Source organism: Chenopodium quinoa, unplaced genomic scaffold (genome assembly GCF_001683475.1).
Source record: "Chenopodium quinoa cultivar QQ74 unplaced genomic scaffold, ASM168347v1, whole genome shotgun sequence".
NCBI classification, from domain to species: domain Eukaryota; kingdom Viridiplantae; phylum Streptophyta; class Magnoliopsida; order Caryophyllales; family Amaranthaceae; genus Chenopodium; species Chenopodium quinoa.
Genome location: NW_018742808.1, coordinates 125701 through 149227, shown reverse-complemented (window position 1 = coordinate 149227; position 23527 = coordinate 125701). Strand labels below are relative to the sequence as shown.

General features: G+C 35.2%; 1 long non-coding RNA gene across 1 annotated transcript; it reads right to left on the bottom strand.

Annotated features, from left to right (window-relative positions):
* Positions 1–514: 514 nt before the first annotated feature.
* On the bottom strand, positions 515–10787 carry LOC110725028. The gene is made up of 3 exons (XR_002512119.1): positions 10371–10787; positions 4918–4971; positions 515–1947 (listed from the first exon to the last, which is right to left on the bottom strand). It is a non-coding gene; the product is annotated as an uncharacterized LOC110725028 (long non-coding RNA).
* Between the last annotated feature and the right edge of the window lie 12740 nt (positions 10788–23527).

Sequence of the window (23527 nt, the reverse complement as noted above, 5' to 3'; positions counted from 1 at the left end):
CATTCGAGCGAGGAGCAATGCATGTATTTTAGGAGCAAGATGTTGGCTGAAAATGGGTACGATGAGATGCAACACTTGAATCTCATTACTAGGGAGCCTTTTGACTACGACGACTACCCACAGTGGTATGTCAATAGGTTGAATGCGACCAAGAAAAGGTACGATAACAAGGTTAATCCGGATTCCGGAGAGTTTTGGGACGGACATGCGCCTGATTAAAATGACCCATACATGGATCCATGGGAAGGATACCATGACTTTGGGTTGGATGACGATTGATTCCTGCTAGTTCTTGCATTTGCTTAGTAATGTTCGTTTCCCATGTAGTTTTATTCATGTGTATGTACTGTTTTAATTCCAATGGCACATTAAAATCTCTTTAAATGTACCATTTCAAATGTCATGTTCTGCCATTAAGTTGGAATTAAGTCCGTTGTTCCATGCTGACTTTGAAATCACATATGTTCTACCATTAAATAGACAATAGGTAACTACACAAGTCATCTAACCACTATTCAAGTTAATAGAAAACAGTACATTCCTTTCTACAAATGTCAAATAATTTAGTGCATTGTTATTGTCACTAGCAAGCAGTGCTGCTTTATCACAACAAATGGTACATTAATGAGTGTTCTATATGTACCACTGGGGTAATGGATACAGCTTACATACCCTCTAATTCGAATTGGACCTCCCTATACCAGGAGTCAAACCAAGTAGACTAGCTAACACCCCCCACCAGAGTTTCTACCCCTAACAGCAGTAAAGTAACCGACAAAACCATCCAAATGCCTCATTTGTATACCTCCAACCGACTGCATGTATTCATTTGTTGACAACGATACACTGGTTTGGGTTTGGGTAGCTTGCTTTTTGGCAGCATTTTTTAGCCCTAGCAGCTTTTTCTTTGCCTTTTTTTTCTATGCATGATGGGTACCTTGAATTTGTAGTACGGTTTCCTTCTTCGGTAATGGTGGATCTTTAATCCTCCCCGAGGCAGATGCTTCACAAATGCCTTGGAAACCACTTACTGGAGTTTGGCAGACCGGAACCAATTGTCAGTGGCGTGGTTGCGGGTTCAGGTACCTTGTTCTGCTCCACAGAAGAAGGAGTCCCAACAACACATTGACCACCTTCATCTGGAACATCATCTGCATTGGCCTTAGCTGCCTCTTCCTGCTTTTCGGCAACCATTGCCAACACTTCATCGACTCTCAGGTCCATGAGTTGCAGCATCTCTGACACGGCCTCAATACATGCAGATGCCTTCGTGCAAATTGGTTCATAAGTCCCCATAAGTTTGTGATATTGCCTCATCTCTTCAGTTTTAAGTGGATCATGATAAGCTACTTTTACACGTGTGTTTCCGTTGCACATCCTCTCTCCAACGACGAAGAATGTATTTCTCAGGAACAATTCCAACACCACTAAGGTCGTAGGCCATAATCATATGTCGACAAATGATTCCATGACACTCAAAGTGTTTACAGTCACAAGTTGCTTCATATGTGGATCTATCAAACAAAAGCCTATAACATCTCCGAACCTTTGTCACAGACTCTTTCTTTGCATATTTTGGCTTAATCACACTGTCTCCAATTTCAATTTGATCTAGACAACGCACATACAACACCTTGGTGCACTCCCGCTGAACTTCTTTGAATTTCGCGTCTGTATATCACTTCTGAAACACTTCCTCCGTAGGGAAATCCGTCTTTAAATGCCTCACATAGAGGATCGTGTTGGAGTCAGCAACTCTTTCGGCCTCAGCCCTTATGGTCATAGCATCACAGTAGCGAAGCACAAACTCAGACAAGGTTGTGTTCTTGTCAACATAACCTTTGAAAAAATGATTGAAGTTTTCCGAACGTTGTGTTGTTTTCATCACAGCCCAGAACAAATGTTTCAAATAGGCTGGGATCCACATATGCCTTTCCTCAAATAGACCTGCATGTAGCATATCCAAAAAGGAAATCAATAGCTTTCAAACGAAATGCTCATAATTGAAAAAAGCATCTGCAACCTTAGTGGTACAAAATAAATGCCACTTGATGTATTAAAGTGCAACCAGTACATACAGTGGTACATAATAAAACAAATGCAGTCAACACCACAACACCAAAATTTCTTCAACCATGCTGCTCGCACACTAGATTAAAGTCCCTGTTTCAGTGCTTCATGCATATCATGACATGGACTACACACCCAAAACGCAAGTGCAGTAACCAAGCTTTAAGGATAGATCACCTACAGCAACCAACAACCATATACCTACAGCAATAAAAACAAACAAGTCACATAAAACAGATTAACCTTACCTTCCAGCCAACTGTTTTCTTGTAGTTCATAATATTCCACTACATCCATCCAACGAGCTACAAATTCTTCTTCATCTAAACTACCATATATGATATTCTCAAACTCATCCTTCACAGCATCATATCGCTCATGCTTGCCAAATGCACCACCTATGACAAGTGTCACTCATGGTTATATTCACAGCTTTCCTAATAGCCAGATCTTGATCCGTGAGGATCGAGGCAGGAGCTTTTCTTCCCATGCAATGTAGCATTGTCCTTAACACCCACTCGTAGGTCTCTACCATCTCCCGAGATATCAATGCACATCCAAACAGTATACTCTGTCCGTGGTGATTCACACCGACAAACAAAGCAAAGGGAAGGTGAAATTTGTTCGTTAAGCATGTACTGTCAAAATAGACAACATCTCCAAACTCTTCATACGCAGCTCTACTCCTTGCATCTACCCAAACAACATCTTGTAATGCACCATCTTTCCCAAACCTACAAAGATGGAAAATTTTTTGATTGTCTAAACTCATTTTGTTGAAGTACTCTATCATTCTATTCGCATCACCCTCAGTTAGCTCCAGTCTTTGTTTCCTAGCCACTGCATTCTCCAGGTCTTTCTGCGTAAATGACATCTCATCCACCCCGTTCTTCTCCCTCACAAAATAACTATACATCTGCGATACCTTTACCCTAGACTTCTTTGTATTACACACCCGGTTCACCAAGTGTCCATTTTTTGACACCAACTCATGCATCCTGAACATTGTTACATCCTTTGCCTTTCCCGGTGTAACTAAGTGACCTTTGTGCTTCAAGTGTAACCTACGAACAACCCAATTCCCTTCCTCATCCACACTAGCATACAACTAAACCTCACACCCACACTTTTTCGTCTTCCGTTTCATAACTATTTCCTCATCTTGCAACAACCCTTCCTTAAGTACAACTTTACGCTTCCTGGAGGGTCTTCCGTAGCAGTTGCAAGTCCACTTAGCATTCCTTTTCTGCTTACAATACGTTCCATCCCCCAATTTACTCTTCACCTTGGCAAACTCAGCAGCAGCCCTCACTATACCAAACCCCTTTTGCCTAGCATAACTCCAAAAATAACTATCAACCTCATCCCAACTACCAAATACCATACCCAAACTCGGGGCTGGTATTTCCTCTTCCACACCAAATACTGTGCTAACCATTACGGTGTTCTTCTTGGGAGTTATGAAAGTAGTACTTCCTGCCCCTGCACCTCCATCTTCAACTCCTTCCTCCTCTTCTACTCTGCCCCCTTCATCTCCTTCACTATCAGACCCCCTTCCTCTCCCTCGGTATTAGACCCCCATTCCTCTCTATCATCTTCTAATCCCCCTTCAATTTCCTCCTCATCCCCTTCTCCATACCCATTCTAACTCTGAAATACCCCAACATTGCCACACACATCATCATTATCATCACCACCAGCGCCCCCCAAAAACAATGACACACAGAAAACAATCATATACACAACACCACCACAAGTAACTAAGAACAAAATCAACATTATACAAATCAATTTCTCCATAGCAAGTCATTTCTATAATAACAACAATAAAAACAAACTAGGATACGATTTGAAGATAAGATCACAACAGTTTCATAACAATTGCAGGAAGTGAAAGACTAGAGTCAGTAATTTTATTCTTCTTAGTTTTAAACTCATAGATTACATGACACATGCTGTGATTTTAATTGGGAAATATCACATAATCATAACATTTCCGTACATTAAGAATACATAGCCACATAGAAATGATCCAAGAGTTCGACAATCCAAACAATTTGGGAATATATATAACATCATAAAATCAAACAAGTAGCATGCCTAGGTCAATAATCACAGTAACAAGATTCATAGGGAGGGCAGTGCTCTCAAGTGCACCGCAAAAGAAATAGGGGGGGGGGGCAATAATGCTACTAGGTTGGCAACAAGCTACTTCAATCCATTTTAGATTCTGACTCCACCAAAGGTTGCATTAGTAAGATCCCCAATTTCAGCTACTCATTTAATGCAATTCAAGCTTTTTAGATGTAGTTTTCTGAATTAGAATGCTTTGACCAATCCCAAATTTCCAAAAAAGCATTTCACATTACAATCAGTGGCACAACTAAAAGATTGAAAACTAATTAAATTCTTATAACAGAGCAATTAAACTTAACTTGTGTGGGCAAATAGTCCTGTAAGATTTTTAAAAGGGCTCTCCAAAACCTCAAACCTCAAATGTACACACTCCTCATTCTTGTGATAAATACGTAGTAAGAATCTAACAATTGTCACTAATTTAATCGGGTTACAATCAACTAATCGGGTTACAATCAACAATCTAACATTACAAATATCAATTTCTCCAAAAAATGACTTACATTTACACAATATGCCAAGTAATTTAAGCAATGTAACATTCACTATCAACAACAAATATGTAATTTGAAATACCCCAAAAAAACCCTAACTATTCAACTAATTCAATTGAACTGTGTTAATTCCCATAATTCATGCATTACTAATTGCTAAGCAAAAAAAAAATACCACATGCACAACAAATTGACCTATAGGGTTTCAAACGCTTACATTGTCACTATCAAACCGCAACTCCCTCCTTGTGCAACCATGGCCTTCTTCTTCCTGCAATGCTTCCGCCAAGTCAACTCCCAATTTATCAACTAAACGATTTCGCATTTTCAAGATGTAGTTCGAATTCACAAAATAACTGCAATTTTGGCTATAGCTAGCTATAAGAATCGTTTGAGCTTAGGTGTTCATGGTGGAACTCACCATTGAAGCCGCTGAAGTGGAGTGCTCAGTCTTCCTCAATTTTTTTAATACAATTATGCAAAAAGTAAATTTTGTGGGGAGTGGGTAATTTTTAGTTTCCCGCTTCAAAAATCACTCCCCGTTATTTTAGCTCAAAGTCCCGTTGGTTTTGAATCCCAATTGGCATTTTCAAGCCCCACACACCTTTGATAAAGTTCCACTTATTATCAAATTTTCCATCCTATATGTTAGCAAATCAATAGTTCCTATGCGCCTATAGTTTTCCAGTATTTTGCATTTGCTTTAATTAATTTACTAGGTTAGATCCCGTGCCATGCGCGGTGATCTCTAATTATAAATTGAATTAGCCCTATATATATCGTAATACTTCACTTTGAATGACTACCCAAGATTTTCTCAGTTTCTTTTTTTTTCTCTATCCTTATTTTCTTTAGATTCCCTCTCTTCTTCCAAACTCTATGTGAAGCGATTTTCTTTGATACGCTCTTCGATTTCTTCCGTTTTGTTCATCAATTTCTCGCATTTTCCTGTTAAGGTATTTAAATTTTGATTACTAGTTTGTTTAATTTGCTCGATTCAGTTAAAGTTTGCTGAATTTGGTTTCGATTAATTCGAGTTTGAATCTAGGGTTTTTAGCTATTTTATGTTTGATTAACTTGTGTTTGCATTTTATTATCAGATTAAATGGTCGAAAATTTGAAGATTTTTTTCTATTTTCTGTTTGATTACTGTGAATTTGATTATTGCATTTGCTTTAATTGAAGTTTTACCCCTCTTTGTGGCGAACTTTTCTCCAACGCAACGATATACATTTAAGGTAAATTCGTAATTTTTTTACAACTTTGATTATTGAATTTCTTGAGATTTCAATTGAGTTTACTGAATTTAATATGTTCGAATTGTGGATTTTCTTTTTTGGATTTCTGGTTGAAATTTTTTAATTCTAAATCGTTTTTTATTTATTTTTTAATATGTTCTATTGTGGTTTTTTTTATTAAATTGATTGAATTAGGGTATTGTGTTAAAGTTTTAATTGTATGATTCTTACGATCTAATGTAATATATATTGTTTTTTTTTTTGTTAAGGTAATATATGATGATCTCCCTACAGTTTATTTGGGTTCCAGTCTAGAAATTTTATTAGTTGTTTTTAATATTCAATTTCACGAAATAATTATGGTAAAATTGAAATACGTATGGGTTTTAATTACTTTTTGTATAATTTCAGAGCGGTATGTTGATGTTATTTTGATTAGGGTATGTGATAACTAAATTCGGACACTTTTGAGCTTATGTAATTTACTTTTGAGATTATACTATTTACTTATGAACTTAAATTATTTACTTTTAAGTTGATGGTAATAATTAAGTTTGGTATTTGGTTGTGTGGTGTTAATGTTAATGGTTGCGTGAAGAGTTGCTGTGAGATTGGTTTTTGGTAGTAGCAGTAAGGGTATTATGGCAGCTTTGGCGTTGTGTTAGTGGTGTGGCTATTTGTGGTCAGGGGGTGTGGTGTTGTGTCACTGACTATTGCTGAGTAAATTAGAGAGTTGAATAGGTTAGTAATGTGGACATATTGTTTGATTGAGAATATGGTATAGTTCTTATGATTCTACAAGTATACTGATAACAACAGAGCCCTTGGAGGTAGTTTCCATGTGTAAGCCTTCAAGAACCGAGTCATAGTCTCAACTATGGTCTTTACTTGCCTCTTTATCTTCATGTGTCAAAGGTTATAGAGTAATCAAAAGTGAGTTGAGCAAGTATTGCACGTCAACCGTATGTCTGTGGATCATTTGGAGTTTACTATTCTAAGAGAATTAAAGAATATATAGTCGTGGGCATGTCAATTGTAAGAGAAGATTCACACTAAAAGGACCGAGAAAATAAAGGCGAGGGAAACTTAAATTAATAGATAAGCAACAAGTTGTGGGCCTTTAGAGAAGTTGCTTAGTTGATTCTTTAAAGTCGGTACTTTAGAGGCCTAAGATTATATGCTATTCTAGTTTTCATACTAACATTCAAGGGCAAGTCAGCTTCTTACAACCCCTAAGCTTGTCAACAATGACACCTACTCCACCATTTTTAAGCCCACACTCAAGGGCATAATTTAACCTTAGCTCTGCATTGTTCAGATCAATCTGCTTTGCTTAGATTTATTTGGAGTGGTAGTTGCTGCACTTTAACTGGGATTTGGGCATATATTCTGTATATTTTTTTATTTATTACTTTTGATATAATTTGGTTTACTTTGAGTAATTTTTCCTTACTTTAAATGTTTAATGTACTAGAATTAGCCTACTAACTCAATATATTTACTTTTGAGATTTTATTGTTTACTTTTGAGAATTTTTTATTTACTATTGAGATTTTTTTATTAGCTCAGCTATGTGAGTAGCAAGAAATGACCTGAAACCCCAGTAATTATACAATATAGAATTTTGTTTGAACTTAAGATATTAATTTAGTTAAGAGAATTGAGCATGGAAGAGTTGGTTAACGTTGCCTTTTGTTGTGGTGAAGGATGATGATAATGCAATTGAAGGGGATTGAGGTGTATGTAAGGAAGTTGCGGGGGGAGTTTTGAATCAAGGAAGTGGTTGAGTGTTGTTGCCTTGCCAAGGCTGCTGCCGCAGCTATTGTCTTACCATGGCTTGTTGTTGTGCTGCTTTTGCTCTGCTGCCTACTGCTGCTATACTACTTTAGCTTACCCACTTCATGCTGTAAATGTTACTCTGCATTTATGTGAATAAACTATGTAACCTTGTATAGTTGTATTATATTTTTGGATGAATTTCGTAACATTACAACCCTATGTTAATATAAATATCCAAGTTTATATATATGTTAGTGTTTGTACATCAATTAAAGTGACAAAATCCAAGTTTGTATAAATTTTTTATTTACTTATGTGATAATTTTATTTACTTTTACAATTTTTTTTATTTACTTTTACTTTACTTTGAATGTTTAATATATACTAGGCTACTAGCTCAATAGGAAGAGCATTGTGCAATTGCACAAAAGATGTGGTTTCAAATACCATGTAGGTTCATTTGTGTACTCTAAAGATTAGACTTTGCGTTAAAGTTTACTTTATTTGTATGTTTCACTAAAAATCTTTTTATTTTTCTTATTTACTTACAATATTGTTTTATTTACTTTAAATTTGAAAACTTCTATATTGAATTCAATATATTTGTTTCTGATAACTTGACTCATCTTGTAAGGATATGAAAGTCAATGACTCGGAGTACAGTTTTTGTGATATAACAAAGTTTCCGTAGTCATTATTCAAGCTAATTTATTGTTCGTATACTTAAGAGCTAATGTGATTTAACTTTTAGTTATTTTGATTTACTTTTGAGCTATTATGAATAACTTTAGAGTGTTTCTATATGTATTTCTAGAGAACTTATGTAGGAATCGAACCTATACCTCTATGCATCCGCATAATGCTCTACCACTTGAGCTAATAGGTTTACTTTTTGGTTTCTTTTATTAACTTTATATTCTTTTTTATTAACTTTTAGAGACAGTTGATTTATATCTTATCATGAGATCAATGTTAATAAAGTAGAGTTATGATCATATGAAAAATTGTTGATAAAGTAGAAGATTATCACAGACAGAAAAGCACCTCCCATCAGAATTAATACGCAAGAAGAGTTGATTACCACAAATATGACAAAAATATTGTAATAGACCGGCTTTAGAGGGGGTTAGTTTGGTAATACGGGTCAGCCACAATCAACAAGCAACAAGAGCAAAAGCAAAGGGCAGCAGTAGCAGGGAGCATTTCAAGGCCTCTAGACTCCAATTAGGTAGAAAACAAAATCAATTAAGAAGAAGAGTAGGAAAAGAAGCAACCTTAATCATATGATGTTTATTTATGTTTGTCTAAATTAGCTAAGTTCACATGTTAAGCCTTAAGGTCATCTATGACCATCTTAGTATAAGTAGTATGAGCAGTGTTAGTGGGAGATGAGGCAGAACATTGGTAAGGAAAACTTGGAGAGTTGCAACCTCAAGTTGCTAGGAGATTTGTAGCCTCAAGCTACTACTTGTATCCCTTAATCGTTCAGTTAATGAAGAAGTAGTCCTTCTCTTAATAATGAGCATTATTGAGTGAAATCAACCTTAGTCTATTACAAATATATTACAGGCTTAGGTGGCCATTAAGAGTTTAACAAAAGGAGCATTAGGGAACATACTAGTGGCTATCACAAGAGAAAAAATTAGCACTATTAGTATATATGATGCTTAAAACCAAGCCTAAGCTTAAGGAAACCTAGCAGCTCATACACAAGCAAAATACAGAAGTATCAAATTAATTACATTATATAATTCTCCAATAGAATTCTACAAAACCAATTGCAATTGAGACATAATCAGGGGTATTTTGCTCAATACAACCTTATTTTGGCATAACCAGGTACCCTTTATATTAGCTGCTATCTACTAGAAGTGCACTACAAATGATGATACAAGGCATCCATTAGAAACTAACAGTAAACCAACTCCTATATCTCATAACAGTGCCTTTATGTTTACAAATTAGTAGCTGCCTGAATTCTTTTTAATAATGTTTCATTAAGAGGTTGAACAAACCATAATTAGGCTAGTCACTAAGAAACTCAGTTAAATGCACTCAAACTGAGACTCTCGTTTGCAATTACTAATTTCCTAGCAAACATTTTATCTAGTTTAGGAGCTGAGCAATTAATCTACTTTTAAGGATATCTAATTTACTTTAAGAGTAATTTAGTTTATTTATTCAAGATCAATTAAATGTATTAAAAAATTTCAAACACATGTGCAAAGAAACGTGGAGAATATTGGACAATTAAGCATCATAAGCTTCACTTTATCCCTGTATGTTTCAAATGACCAAGAATTGAGCTCTAAATTTCTAGAAAATCATAAGCTAAAAACATTCAAAAAATCATATATATTCAATTGCTAAAAACTACTTACCGTAAGAATTCACTCAATACATAACTCGCCAAAATTCACTTAAAATTGAATGCTAGTGCTTTCAGATCTAAGTGTTTAGGAATTCTAGCTACAAAATCATCGCTATAACCATTCATAACCTCAATAATTATAAAAAAGAGTTCGAATTTCACTTTAAAGAACCCTAAATTGACAAAATAAGGAAATTAACGATAAACCATTGAACTTGAAATTTGTGATTCAAAACAAAAAAAAAAAATAAAAAAAATAAAAGAGAAAAACAAACATCTTACCTCAGAACTTGTTTCATTGGAGTCGAGAAAGCTTGAAAGCCGCTTCAATGGAGTAGATTCGAAAGCTGCTTCAATGGAGAATTCAGAGGCACGGAGGAGAAAGAAAATGCTTGGAGGAGAGAGAAAACGCTTGGAGTAGATTCAATCTAAGGTTTGATTTAATTTGAGCCGCTCATCAAGTGTGCATATGTGGTAGATCTAACGACCCTAATTCGTTCTCAGTTCCTATTATTTAGTTAGTTCTCATTATAACCTGGTTCTATATCTACTTATCTGAATCGTTGATCGCGCTCCGCGCTCAATCTAACAGCTCACATTGTACCCGCCTCATTAAGGGTATTTTTGTAATTTCACGCATTGAATGACTTTCGTTCTAACTCATGCGCCGCTTCATTTTCTTTCTCTCTCTTCTTTACACTTTCTCTCTCTTCATGCGTTTTCTCTCTCTTCTGCAGTTTTTCTTTGCAATTCAATTCTTGAATTTGTTCTTCAATGTTCGTTGCTCGTGATTTCAAGACAAGTATGTAATTTGATTTTTTTTTCTTTGTTCTTTTTATTCAATTAGGGTTTGTATTTTGAGTTTTTATTATTCGATTTTGAATTAGGGTTTTTTTCTGATTAATTTGCGATTTGCGTTTGTTTAATCTGAATAATGGTTTATATATATATATATATATATATATTAGATTCAAATTTTTTTTCAGTACTTTTGATCCCTAATTTAGTTCCTCCCTCATAATTATTCGTTTGGTTTATATATGATTCGATCTTTGTTGTTGGTTTGTTATGAACAAGTAAGTTAATTTGATTTTGATTATCGTTTTTGAATTTGGTTTAATTCGAATTTTTAATATTATGTGATTCAATTGCGAAAACTAGAGTTTTCACAATTTTTTGTTTGGGTATTTGTGATTAATTTGTATTTTCTCTTTAATTTATAATCAGATTAATAATTTCGTGTTGTTTTGGTTGCAATTTTATGATCTGTTGCTATTCTTTGTGCAATGACATATAATTTTTGAGTTTTTGAAAAGTGCAATGCATTTCTAATTGTTTTCCAGGGGATAATTTAATGGTGAATTGGATCATCAGGGATATGCTTTGGGTGGTTGGATAATATTTACTTTTGGATAATTTCTTTTAATAAAATCTTATTTACTTTTATGAGTTTTTGTTTTACTTTTATGCCTTGAGTTCGCAATCGCGATTTGCGAGGCAATAGTATCTTGTTCAATGTATTGATGTAGTGGAAATGGCTTATATTTCGCTGGTACATTAATCTCTGTTTGTATGAAATGTATGATAGTATAGCTTGCATTCTTGACTATGAGTTATGTCTTGGAGAAAGCCGATTGTGTTAGCTTGTACGTTCTTAACATTGATTATTGTTGTTATTCTGCATTTTTATCAGAATTTCACTTTACTAAGGCTTCAGTTTATTGATAAAGGTGGTTTGGGGATTTGGGGGTTTTACCTTGTGTTGGATTTTTAAAGTGGGCTATTAGTGGCTTAGTGTAGGTAGCTTTTGGGATCTACAAACCTTCAATCAGACTATACCATGGAATCTAATAATGATAGAACATACTAAGAAATGTGCATAATGAATGATACATTGCTTATATATCTTAAGTAAGACTATCCACACTTTGACCCTTGACATATTGATAAGGTATTTCTGGGCTGCCTTCTAGAGATGTGGGATTATGCTTTACAAATGAGTTATAGGTAATTTAACCTTGGTGAGGTTATGCTTGCCAGTAGCCGATGGTGGTTGATGTGGTTTATTCTGCTTGTCATGTATCTTCTCTACATTGCTCTAGTATATCAGGCATATTGGATATATAGAGTATATAAAAAGGGATTATAGGGATCTGAATACATTTTGTGCATTCCACTACAGGATTGCTGCATTATGTAATGATATTTTAGTCAAGTTTTATCTCTAATAATTTTGATACTTTGTTTATTTTCAGGTTGAGTGTCCTAAGTATCCAGGCTTTTGTATAGCACGACAAAGGAAGGAATATATCCATTTGTTGAAATATTTCATACCCCAAAGCAAGTATGTCAGATCCTTCTATATCTAATACTCCGTAGTCTTTTGGGATTTGAACTATGCAAGCATCCAGTTTTAGGATCATACCTCCTTTCAAACTAGATTTACTTTTGAGATTGTTTTAATTACTTTTGAGATCGTTTTATTTACTTTTGAGATCATTTTATTTTTCTTATTTACTTTTTGAGTAATTTTCTTTACTTCGACAATATACACTAGCCTACTAGCTCAATAGGTAGAGCATTGTGCAAGTGCACAAAAGATGTGGGTTCGAATCCCAGTTTAATACGGTTGCTAATTGATTATGATTACACTATTTGTATTATCTGGGGTCATGGTTCATGAATGATTATCTTTTCTTCTGAAATCACAGTTGCAGACTTGCAGTTAGTTAGTTGTCTATAGTTGATGCCTTTTGATGAGTCTATCGTTTTGATCTCTGGAATTGTTTACTCAACTTGGAATTTCTCTGAAAATGCATTTGAGATTTTTAGATGTGGATTTAGCTGAAGGATAATTAAACCCTTAGATTAGATACACATATGTGTTTAGGCTATGTTTTCTATATCATTTTTTCTCCGTATTGCTCTATTTTGTAGGAGTTACGCGAGACAAAGGTGGATCTAATTCACCTAATGAGTTGTAATATTGAGGTTTCTTCATTATGTTGAAACAGGACTGCAGATCACACTAAATGGATAGGAGCATTTCACAAAAAACAAGATTTTGTTAATGTTGTAAAGGTTAGTGACAACTGGAATACTTTTGACTCTTTGTTATGTTACTTGGATTTTGCAAATCTATCATACTACTATGCTAGATTTTAGCTGGGAAAGTAACACTCATTAAGTGAGGACAAGTTTTTCTGTATAGTATGCATATTCTTCAAGTAGATTGATTAAACTGTTCCATTTAAAATACTGGTGGTGTCTGACTGTCAGCTACATGCATACTTAGCTTTGGTCTAGAGAGGTGAAGGAATTGATAGCTGATGACATCAACTAGTACAAACTCAGTGTAAGAAATTTCCGAATATGTGGAGAATCTGTTTGTCTCTTTTTTATTACTTTCAATGTTAAATATACAAGCCTACTAGCTCAACAGGTAGAGCATTGTGTAATTACACAAAGATGTGGGTTCGAATCCCACGTAGGTTCATTTGTGTAATATGAAGGACTAGGCTTTATAATAAAATTTAGTTGTTTGTTTAATTAGGTTTTAAATTATTATTTTTTTGTTTACTTTTGGTATCGTTTTATTTACAATTAATTTAAAACCCTTTACATTGAACTTTTGTAATTCGTATACTTTTAATAAATGATTTGTGTTTATTATTCGTATACTTTAGAGCTAATTTGATTTACTTTAATGATATTTTGATTTACTTTTTAGCATTGTTTATTTATTTTAGAGTTATTATGATTTACTTTTGACATATTTTGCTCTATGTTTGATTTCTTTTAATAGTTATTTTGATTTACTTTAGAGATATATTAATTAACATTTCTAGTTTTTCTACTTCAATGATATCTTGATTAACTTTTTAGTATTTACTTTAGAGTAATTATGATTTACTTATGACATATTTTACTCTACTTTTGATTAAACCTTTACATTGAGCTTCATATACTTCTTTCTCATAACTTGATTCATTTTGTAAGGATATTTAAATCAACAATTCAGAAATATTGGGCTATTTTCAAGGTTTCATAGTGTCAGTACTCATTAAAAGCCAATCAATTGTTCGTATACATCAAGCTAATTTGATTTACTTATTGGTTATTTTGGTTTACTTTTGAGGTATATTGTATAACTTTAGAGTGTTTGATCGCTAAATCTAAAAAAGTTCATCACTTTATTCCTAGCATGTGTAACGAGTTTCTCTTTCTCTTACTATGAAATACTTCACCTTATGTAATTTCATTTTTGAAGAGTCCATATTGTTTCTGATGTATACTTTTAAATTTTGTTTTTAAGCTATTTTGATTTACTAAGTAGTTATTTTGATTTACTTTTGAGAACTTTTCTTTTACTTTAGTGTGTTTATATTTATTATTTTAGATAACATATGTAGGAATCGAACCTACACCTCTATGCATCTGCATAGTGCTCTACCACTAGAGCTAATAGGTTTACTTTAAAGTCTTTTTATTCACTTTAGATTCTTATTTATCTACTTTAGTGACCACTTAGAAATTCCACGAAGAACAAATTTATCCATTAACCTGTAAACAATCAAATTAAACCACGGACATATGCAAACATGATTAATAGAATGAAATACGAACAAAACAAGATAAATATGCACATCAAGATAAACAGATGAACGTGTTTTCTTGTATTCTGATTTGAATCAATGCTTATACCAATTAAAAATACCCATGATTTTTTTGGCCTTTTGTGTTTAGGGATTCGGGTTAATGTTAGGTTCCTAAACCTGGCATTCAATCTCTGTAAGAAGTAGAACTGATGTCATGGATTTTCATGGCATCTTGTCTTTAGGACTATACAAAGAGCTAGAGAAGGCAATAAGTTTTCCTTTTTCTAATATAATGGTATCACACCATGAAACTCAAAAGAACAACTCAAGGCCATGAATTATGATCATGACTTGACAGTTCATGATCTAGCTAAGTATGCTACATTTGCATGTAAAATTTGGAGATTAAGGCCGAGGTTGATAAGGATGTGGCCAAGGCTTGTGTGTTAGAGTCCACTCTAGACAAATGGTTAAGTGTTGATTGCAAATGCAAGTACTATCAGCTTGAGCAATAGTACTAGGATTTAAATTAATAGATTATGTACTATCTATAAGAAACCAAAGCCTCCATCCTTATCTCTAGCACATACAACATATCAGACTGAATATTAACATCAGAATAATGGGTAAGATCACATAGAGATGACATTGAATGTTTACCTTTTTTTCCAATCAAACAAATGGAAGAGTTACAGTCTATCTACATAGACGTACCTTCTCGGTCAAATCCAGAGCACCACTGATAATTGTTGTTTCATCATGGGTAAGATCACCTCCTTTGCCAGCCTACACTTTGATCAAGGTAATACAGGAACATAAATAAATAGGACTATCTATAATTCTATTTGTTGTTGTCAATAGATTTTAGTGTGCATGATGTTGATTTACCTCCTTGCCATGAATGCTAACAAGTGCTTTCAATTGAGCACGCCTGAAAAGAACCTCGTTATGCCCCAGCAAATAGTCTAGAACCTGACATACAAGAAAATATAATGCAATTGATATTGAGTATTAAACATTGCATGATTGATTTGCATCATATTGAGTCATATATGTATAGTAAAACAGGTCCATTCTCAATATTTCCTAGTTTATTCAAAGACAACCCACAATTAAAACCATAAGATTATTTTGGTTAACTTTTTCAGGTTTTTAGTAACTTTAACATGCGTTCTATATACTTTTTATGGAAAATAGGTAAAATTTGAATTTTCTTTCATCATACGCAAATTTTATTACTCAATATCAATATATTTACAATTCTAATAGAGAAATCACAAGAAAAAAAATAAAATAAAAAAAACAACAACAAAGTCAAATGCATAGAATAATACAAAATTCTATTTGATTATCTACTTTGGGAGTATTTTGGTCTACTTTAAAAGCTCTGTAGTTTACTTTAAGTGGAATTACATTCAAGACCAATTTTACGATAAAAAAATCAGCTTATACAAAACTTCACACTTCTCTCACCAATCTTGCTGCGAGATTTAATTAGATTTAATTGATTTTAAAACAATTTTTTCACCAAATGCCCCTGAACTTTTCAAAAATTCACCAAATACCCTCAAGTTTTTCAAAATTCACTAAATGCCACTGACGTTTGTTAATATTCACACCGTGACCTCAAAATACTCCTGGCGTTAAAGTTCCGTTACCAATAAAATTTAATTCACCAAATGCCCTAACTTTGTTAAATAATTTCACAAATACCCTTATTTTTAGAAGTACAAGTGTACAACGTCTAGTTTGAAATTTAAGGAAACAAGCCGTTAGTTTTGATTTTCACCCTTTATTTGCACAAATACTCGATACATAGCATCCTCTTATTTTCTTAACCACAAATATTTAACTCCTTGAGAAATCAATCTAAATCATCCTCCTCAATGTATGAGAACTTTTGTGTAAGAGTTGCAAACAAAACTTGTGGTAGTAGGAGAAAATTTGCAGTAGGAACTTCTGAGTTCGCTAGCTAGTCCGCGGACAAGCCCAGACTGTTTACTAGGGTGGGTATAGACTAATTGTCAAGCCACATAAAAGGGGCTTGAGTTTGCTATATTAAGTCCGTTGGACAAAATATAAACTATAGTCCGATCCGTTTTCCGTCCAAGCCCGTAAGTAATCACCTCTATTTCATTTGGCCCTCTTTTTCTCTGTTTGCGAGGTCTCCGACACTTCTTTTTATGAATAGAGGATGTTTGCAACTCTTACACAAAAGTACTCATACAGTGAGGAGGATTATTTAGATTGATAACTCATGGTGTTAAAAATTTGTGGTTAAGAAAATAAGTGAGATGCTATGTATCGAGTATTTATGCAAAAAAGGGCGAAAATCAAAACTAACGGCTAGTTTCCTTAAATTTCAAACTAGACATTGTACTTCCAAAAAAGGGTATTTTGTGTAATTATTTAACAAAGATAGGGCATTTGGTGAATTAATTTTATTACTAACGGAACTTTAACGCTAGAGGTCACAGTGTGAATATTAACAAACGTCTGTGACATTTGGTGAATTTTGAAAAACTTGAGGGTATTTTGTGAATTATTGAAAAGTTCAAGGGCATTTGGAGAAAAAACCGATTTTAAAATTTAAATGCAAGTTTTCATATCTAGTTATTTAGGATTGAAGTAATAAAATCAACCACAAAAATCTTTCTTAACCTCAATTTTTTTGAATAAAATTCGAATTTCACTATAATGAACCTTAAATTGACCATAATCACCATAAACTACTGAAAATCAAACAATATTCAAATCAACATCTCTGAAGTTTCGCATATATACGAACTTCAATATTCACCATAAAAAGAGTTATAATCACTAAACTAAACTGAAAAAACACCAAATTGTTGACGAATTTGCAAATATAAGCTGCAAATTGATAGATTAGGCAAAAAACGTATTAAACCCTAAACATCGATTTATACAAAATTCCAATGCTTACCTCTATCGTCGAGAAATTTTGCAACGAATTCAACACAATATTAAAGAATTATGTAAATTGTAGCACCTTTTATCTGATATTGGAGCTGTTGATTGAATTGAGGAAGCTTGAATGATGCTAGAGAGAGAAAATGGCGTAAATGATATGAGAAAGAAGAGAGAGTAAATGGCAAAGGAGAGAATTCCATGAAACTCGTTCAATTCGTCCGATTTAATGTGGACCGTTAGATCACGCGCTTTTTGTGTTAAATCTGACGGTCTAGATTAGTTCTTAGTTCTTATTATAGGATTGGTTCTCATTATAACATGGTCCTATATATATATATAGAAACATAACCATTATTTGGAAGCCAAATAGGTTTTTATAAACCCATAAAAAAAACCCAACCACCAGCCAACCACAGAAACCACCGGCCAACCCCAACAACCACCACTCTAACCTTAAACGGCGGTGCTAATTCCCCTCCCCCTACGACGGTTTCCCCTTCCCCCTCCCTCTGCGACGATTTCCCACTCATCGCTTTCCGCTTTCTCCTTCCCCATCCCCCCCTCCCCCTGCACTGCTTTCCCATTCCTCACTCGCCGATCTCCTCGCTGCTTACCTCTCCCACTTCCAAAAACCCTCAAAAACTCCTCCCCACCGTCAAAAACCCTAGTCATTTAGGATTTTGTGGTGGTGGGAGGAACGATTGAGGGTTTTTGGCAGTGGGGAGGGGTTTATTGGTGGGATTTGGGGTTTCAGGGTGGTGTATTCGGGTTTTCACGGTGGTGGTTTCATGGGGAATGGGGGTGTTTCGGGGAGGGAGGACGACGACGACACGGTGGAGGTTGTTTCACGTGGACGGCCGGTGGGTGAAGTAGAGGCTGATTGGTGGTTGGTGTTTAGCGTAAATATACCCTAGACGCTTGGTCTAGTTAGAGAGGGACACGTGTCAATCTTGGATGGGTCCAACGGGACCACTCCCAGCTAACACCTTGTCAGCCTCAAATAACAAATAGAATGGCGGCCTTCAGGGCCCAATTCCCAAGAATGCCGCAAAACGGCACAACCCATTAGGTCATGCTTATCTAATGAAGGACACATTTTCCAACGACCCTATAAATAGGGAGATTTTTCCCATTTTGGGGGTGTTTTGGGTAAAAATACCCTATTCATGTGGACCAATCAGAGAGGGCCACATGTCAAGCCTAGGCAGGTCCATGTGGGCCAATAGACAACTAACACGTGTTAGCCTCATATTCCTCCTGGAATTGCGACCTTCAGGGCCCAATTCCTAAGAAACGCCACAAAACGGCACATCCCACCAAATCTAGGTTAAATGACCTAAGAGAGGGCATTTTTCCCAATGTCCCTATAAATAGGGAGATATCCTTCATTTTTGGCACATATTCAATCATTTATTACACTTACCCTACATTCTCATACATCAGAGAACACCTGATCTCGGAATCTGAGAAGATCTCACCTCAATTTCCGCACCTTTTCCTATTCTCCTTCAAGTACTAACTTGATCTTCGGAGGCGGAGCTCCAACCACCCGAAGTCTCCGTTGTTTTGCAAGTACAGGCCGCGTGCAACCAGTCTTCGAGCTGTAACACTCCCGAGGGACAATAAACACCTAAAACAATTGGCGCCGTCTGTGGGGAGAGTACCTCAAAGATGGTTCAAGAGTCTGTACTGCCTCCTGACCCCAATATTCATTAGTCCGAGGTCTTTACAAACAAGGAAGAAGATGATCTTCAGGTTGAAACATACGTGGCCAACGATGGGTCACTCATTACTAGGCACCTTCGTCCCAGAGATAACTTGGAATGAGGTGAAAGCCAGGCGGGTACCAGCAGAACCCCTGGGCAGCCGGAAGAGGAAACCCAAATGGCAAGCGTGTAATCCCCCATATTTTTCTAATATAATTATTTATTATTTATACAAATATTTTAATCTTAGTTTTATAAGTATGAGTAATTTAATGTAAAAGTAATAAGATTTTACTAAACCAATATGTTTTAGTCTAATTATAACTCCCTTTTTAAGTATATTGGCCCAAAGTTGATTTTCATTCAAGCCCAAACTACCCAAATTCTACTCCTAATAGAATTGGAGAATTAAAACCCAAATAAAATAGCCCAAATTTCTTTCCTCTTCTTTTCATGTGAAAACAGAAAAAAAAACCCCTCACATACTCTCTTCTCCTCTTTCACGCACACAACAACAGAAGAAAAAAAAACCCTTGAATCTTTAATGCCGCTGCTCCAAACGCACCACCACGCCACCCAGCCGCACCTCCGGCCACCCAACGCGCCACCAACAGCTTGTAGTTCGCCCCTCTTCCTCCCTTTTTCCTCACTTCTCTTGTTTTGTTATTTTTTATTTAAAGCTTCAATTTTTATTTGATTTTAATTCTAAATTATTGTTATTATGGTTTGATTTTATATATAAGTTATAAAAGATTATGAATTTATGGGTTTTAGCATGTTTAATTTATGATACAAAATTTCAGATTTTATGTTATGTATAATTTAGGGTTTAAATGTTGATTTTTCATGGTTTAGGGTTTAAAAACGTGTTAAGCAAGTTAATTATGAATACTATGATGTCATAATGACAAAACCCACAATTTTATACTTAAAATTAATTTTCAGATTATATATTTTGTGAAATTAGAGTTTTATATTGTTTATTTGAAGGGTTTTAAGGTTTAATGTGTAATGCACTATCCTAACTATTGAATTATGAATGTAGATCTTCAAAAGTTTGAAATTTATAATTTAAATTATTTTTCAGATTTTATATAATCTGATTTTTATTAGTTTTGAGCCAAAAATAAAGTTTTAGAATGCTTCTATATGTTTTAAACAACTATTTATGCAATATGACAAGTATAGATTATTTGTATTGCAAAAACTATTAATAAAACAAATTTTCAGCATATGTTAGTAAGTTAAAGTTGCTGTAATTTTGTATTATACGCTATATTTTCATGATTTTAACATATAAACTTATAGTTGGGATGTTATATTATTATTATTGACTAATGGGAACAATTTAAAAGCTTTATTTTGATGATTGAAGAGGTTTTAAAGTGGTTTAGTATTGTTGTAAATTTATTTGTTTGGGTATTGATTTATTTCTCATTGTTTGGTTTAGGAGAGGACTTTGTAGAAGGCGACTTCTAGTTTTAAAGTGGCCAACCGAATTGTTTACACAAGGTACGTACAAGTTACGAAACCTTGCTTTTAGGTGCATGTTTAAGGACGGATTGAGAACTGAGTATCATGTAAAGGGATGACTGGGTTAAATTGTTTGGTTATACATTGTGAATTTTGTATGACGTGCACTATTTTATATTGCAAGTATTATTTGTGCTCTAATTATGCAAGGTGCGCTTAGAGGCAAAGGTATGTGATTGGTGAAATGATTAGTTTATTACTCATTCATGATTATGGAAACATGATGAGTAAGGAAGAATTTAAGTCTTATATGACGAGGTTAAGTTTGTGGGGTGCCTTATGCACTCAAGGTGTTTATACACCGAGGTAGTTAAAGGATTAAATAATAAATGTTGTTTGTCACTAATAAACCAAGAATTGAAATTGGAAACTTAAAAAAGAAGCTCAACTAGAGAGAGAAAGTCTCAAGAACTAGAGAGAGAAAGTTGAAAAATCGATTGAAACCCACAAATTTGAACTTCGATTTTTAGCCCGATTTCAATGGGAAGAGGAAGAAGGGTAAGGGAAGCAAAAGTTCAGGGTCTAAATCGAAGAAAAAACAGAAGGCTAGGCAGAATTCTGGACCTAGAACAAGGAATTTTACGAAGAAGAAGGAACAGAGCATTGCTACTGAAGATGTCTCAGTTGAGAGCTGGCTTGATGAAGTAATGGAGAATGGTATTCCGGAGATAGATATTACTGAGGAGGAGAGAGGGGAACATCAAGAAGAGTTCAATGCGTGGTTACAGGTAATTCATAATTCTGCTTCCGCCATTGATGCTGAGCTTAGAACTGATAATTGCTGTGATAGTGTTCTAAAATTTGATAATCCAACTCCTATTTTGATGATTGAGCATGGTATTCCTACTCCCAATTTGTTTCCCCCAATTTGCAATCCCCTGTTTTTCAATCTTCTCCTGTTCGATTGAATTGGCGGGAATCTCTATTTGAGGGTACCGGGGATGAGGGTTTAGATCTCTCTGGGGGTGGAAATTCTTTTGTTGATGGGCAGGATGCTAGTCATTTGGTGCAGATTACTTTGGATGATGTGAAACCAGAACTTGATTTTTGGAAGTCTGCGATTGTGTGCTACATTGTTTGTGCTAAACCTCCATTGAATGTGATTAATGGATTCATAAGAAGGGTTTGGGGTAAGCATGGGATAGATAAGATCTCTTTGATGGACAATGGAGTGTTCTTGGTTTGGTTTAGAACTGTTGAGAGTAGAGACAAGGTTCTGAATGCTGGACCCATTCTGTTTGACAAGAAGCCTGTTATCATGAAAGCATGGGAGCCTGAGCTGGATTTGGCTAAGGAGACAGTAACTAAGGTTCCTATCTGGGTTAGGCTTGTAGGGCTTGACCTTAAATTCTGGGGTCAGAATGCTTTGATGAAGATTGCTTCCTTAATTGGCAATCCTATTAAGACTGATAGAGCTACTGCCTCTAAGGAGAAATTGAATTATGCTCGTGTGATGGTAGAGGTTGAGATTAATGCCTCATTTCCAGATACTGTTGCATTTCTTGATGAAAAGGGTGTGTGCATTACTCAGAAAGTGGAGTATGAGTGGAAACCTATAATCTGCAAGGTTTGCCATGGTATGGGGCATGAGGATGCTCATTGTCCTAATCACAGAGTGCGAGCAAAGAAGCAGCATAGGCAGCCACCTAAGCAAGTGTGGAGACCTGTTCAGAAGACTAGCTATACTCAGCAGCAAGTTAATGATGTTAAGGGGAGCAGGACAGATGATATGTCTGATGCTGGTGGACAGGATTCACTGTTTGAGGCTCCTGTATTGTTACAACCAGGTGTGATCTTGGTTGGTGGTAATGGTAACAGATTTAGGGTATTGGAGGAAGGGGAATGCTCTGAGTTGTTTAATGGATAGTGTGGGGTTTTGGAATGTTAGGGGCCTAAATATGCCTAGCAAGTTATGTGATGTTTTGTGGTTCATAAGACACCATAATATTGGGCTGTTTAGGCTTCTTGAAACTAGAGTAAATGATTGGAATTTTGGCAAGGTGTTTGATAGAGTTGGTGGTGATTGGTCTGTTTGCTCTAATACAGTAAGCATAAAAATGGTAGAATTTGGGTGATTTGTTGTCTCAAATTTTTGAGGTGATGGTGACCAAGGTTGAGATGTAGTTAGTTCACTGTAGAGTAGTTCAATAGGCTACTAGTATTCAGTTTGAGGTTACTTTTGTGTATGGCTTGAATGAAGCTGTGCAAAGGGAAGAGTTATGGGATCAACTAAAGATGCTTGCTGGTAGTGTTCATAGTCCTTGGCTTATTGGTGGAGATTTTAACAATGTTCTCAATCTTAGTGATAGGGAGGGTTCTATTGTAACTCTTGCTGAAGTAGAGCCATTCAGACAGTGTTTGAGGGATACTCAGCTGTTTGACTGGCAAACTGGGGGTATGTTCTATACTTGGAATAATAAGCAAGGTGGGATTGATAGAGTGAGCACTAGAATTGATAGAATTCTGGTGAATAATGCTTGTCTGGATGAGTTTACTAATCTGCAAGCAACTTTCTTCCCTGAGGGTCTGATGGATCATTGTCCATGTGTGATTCAGTTGTTTAATGGTGGTTGCAGTTGAAAAAACCTTTCAGGTTCTTTAATATGTGGATTGATGCTCCTGGTTTTTTGGATGCTGCAAAGGAAGCTTGGGCTATTGGGGTCCAGGGAAC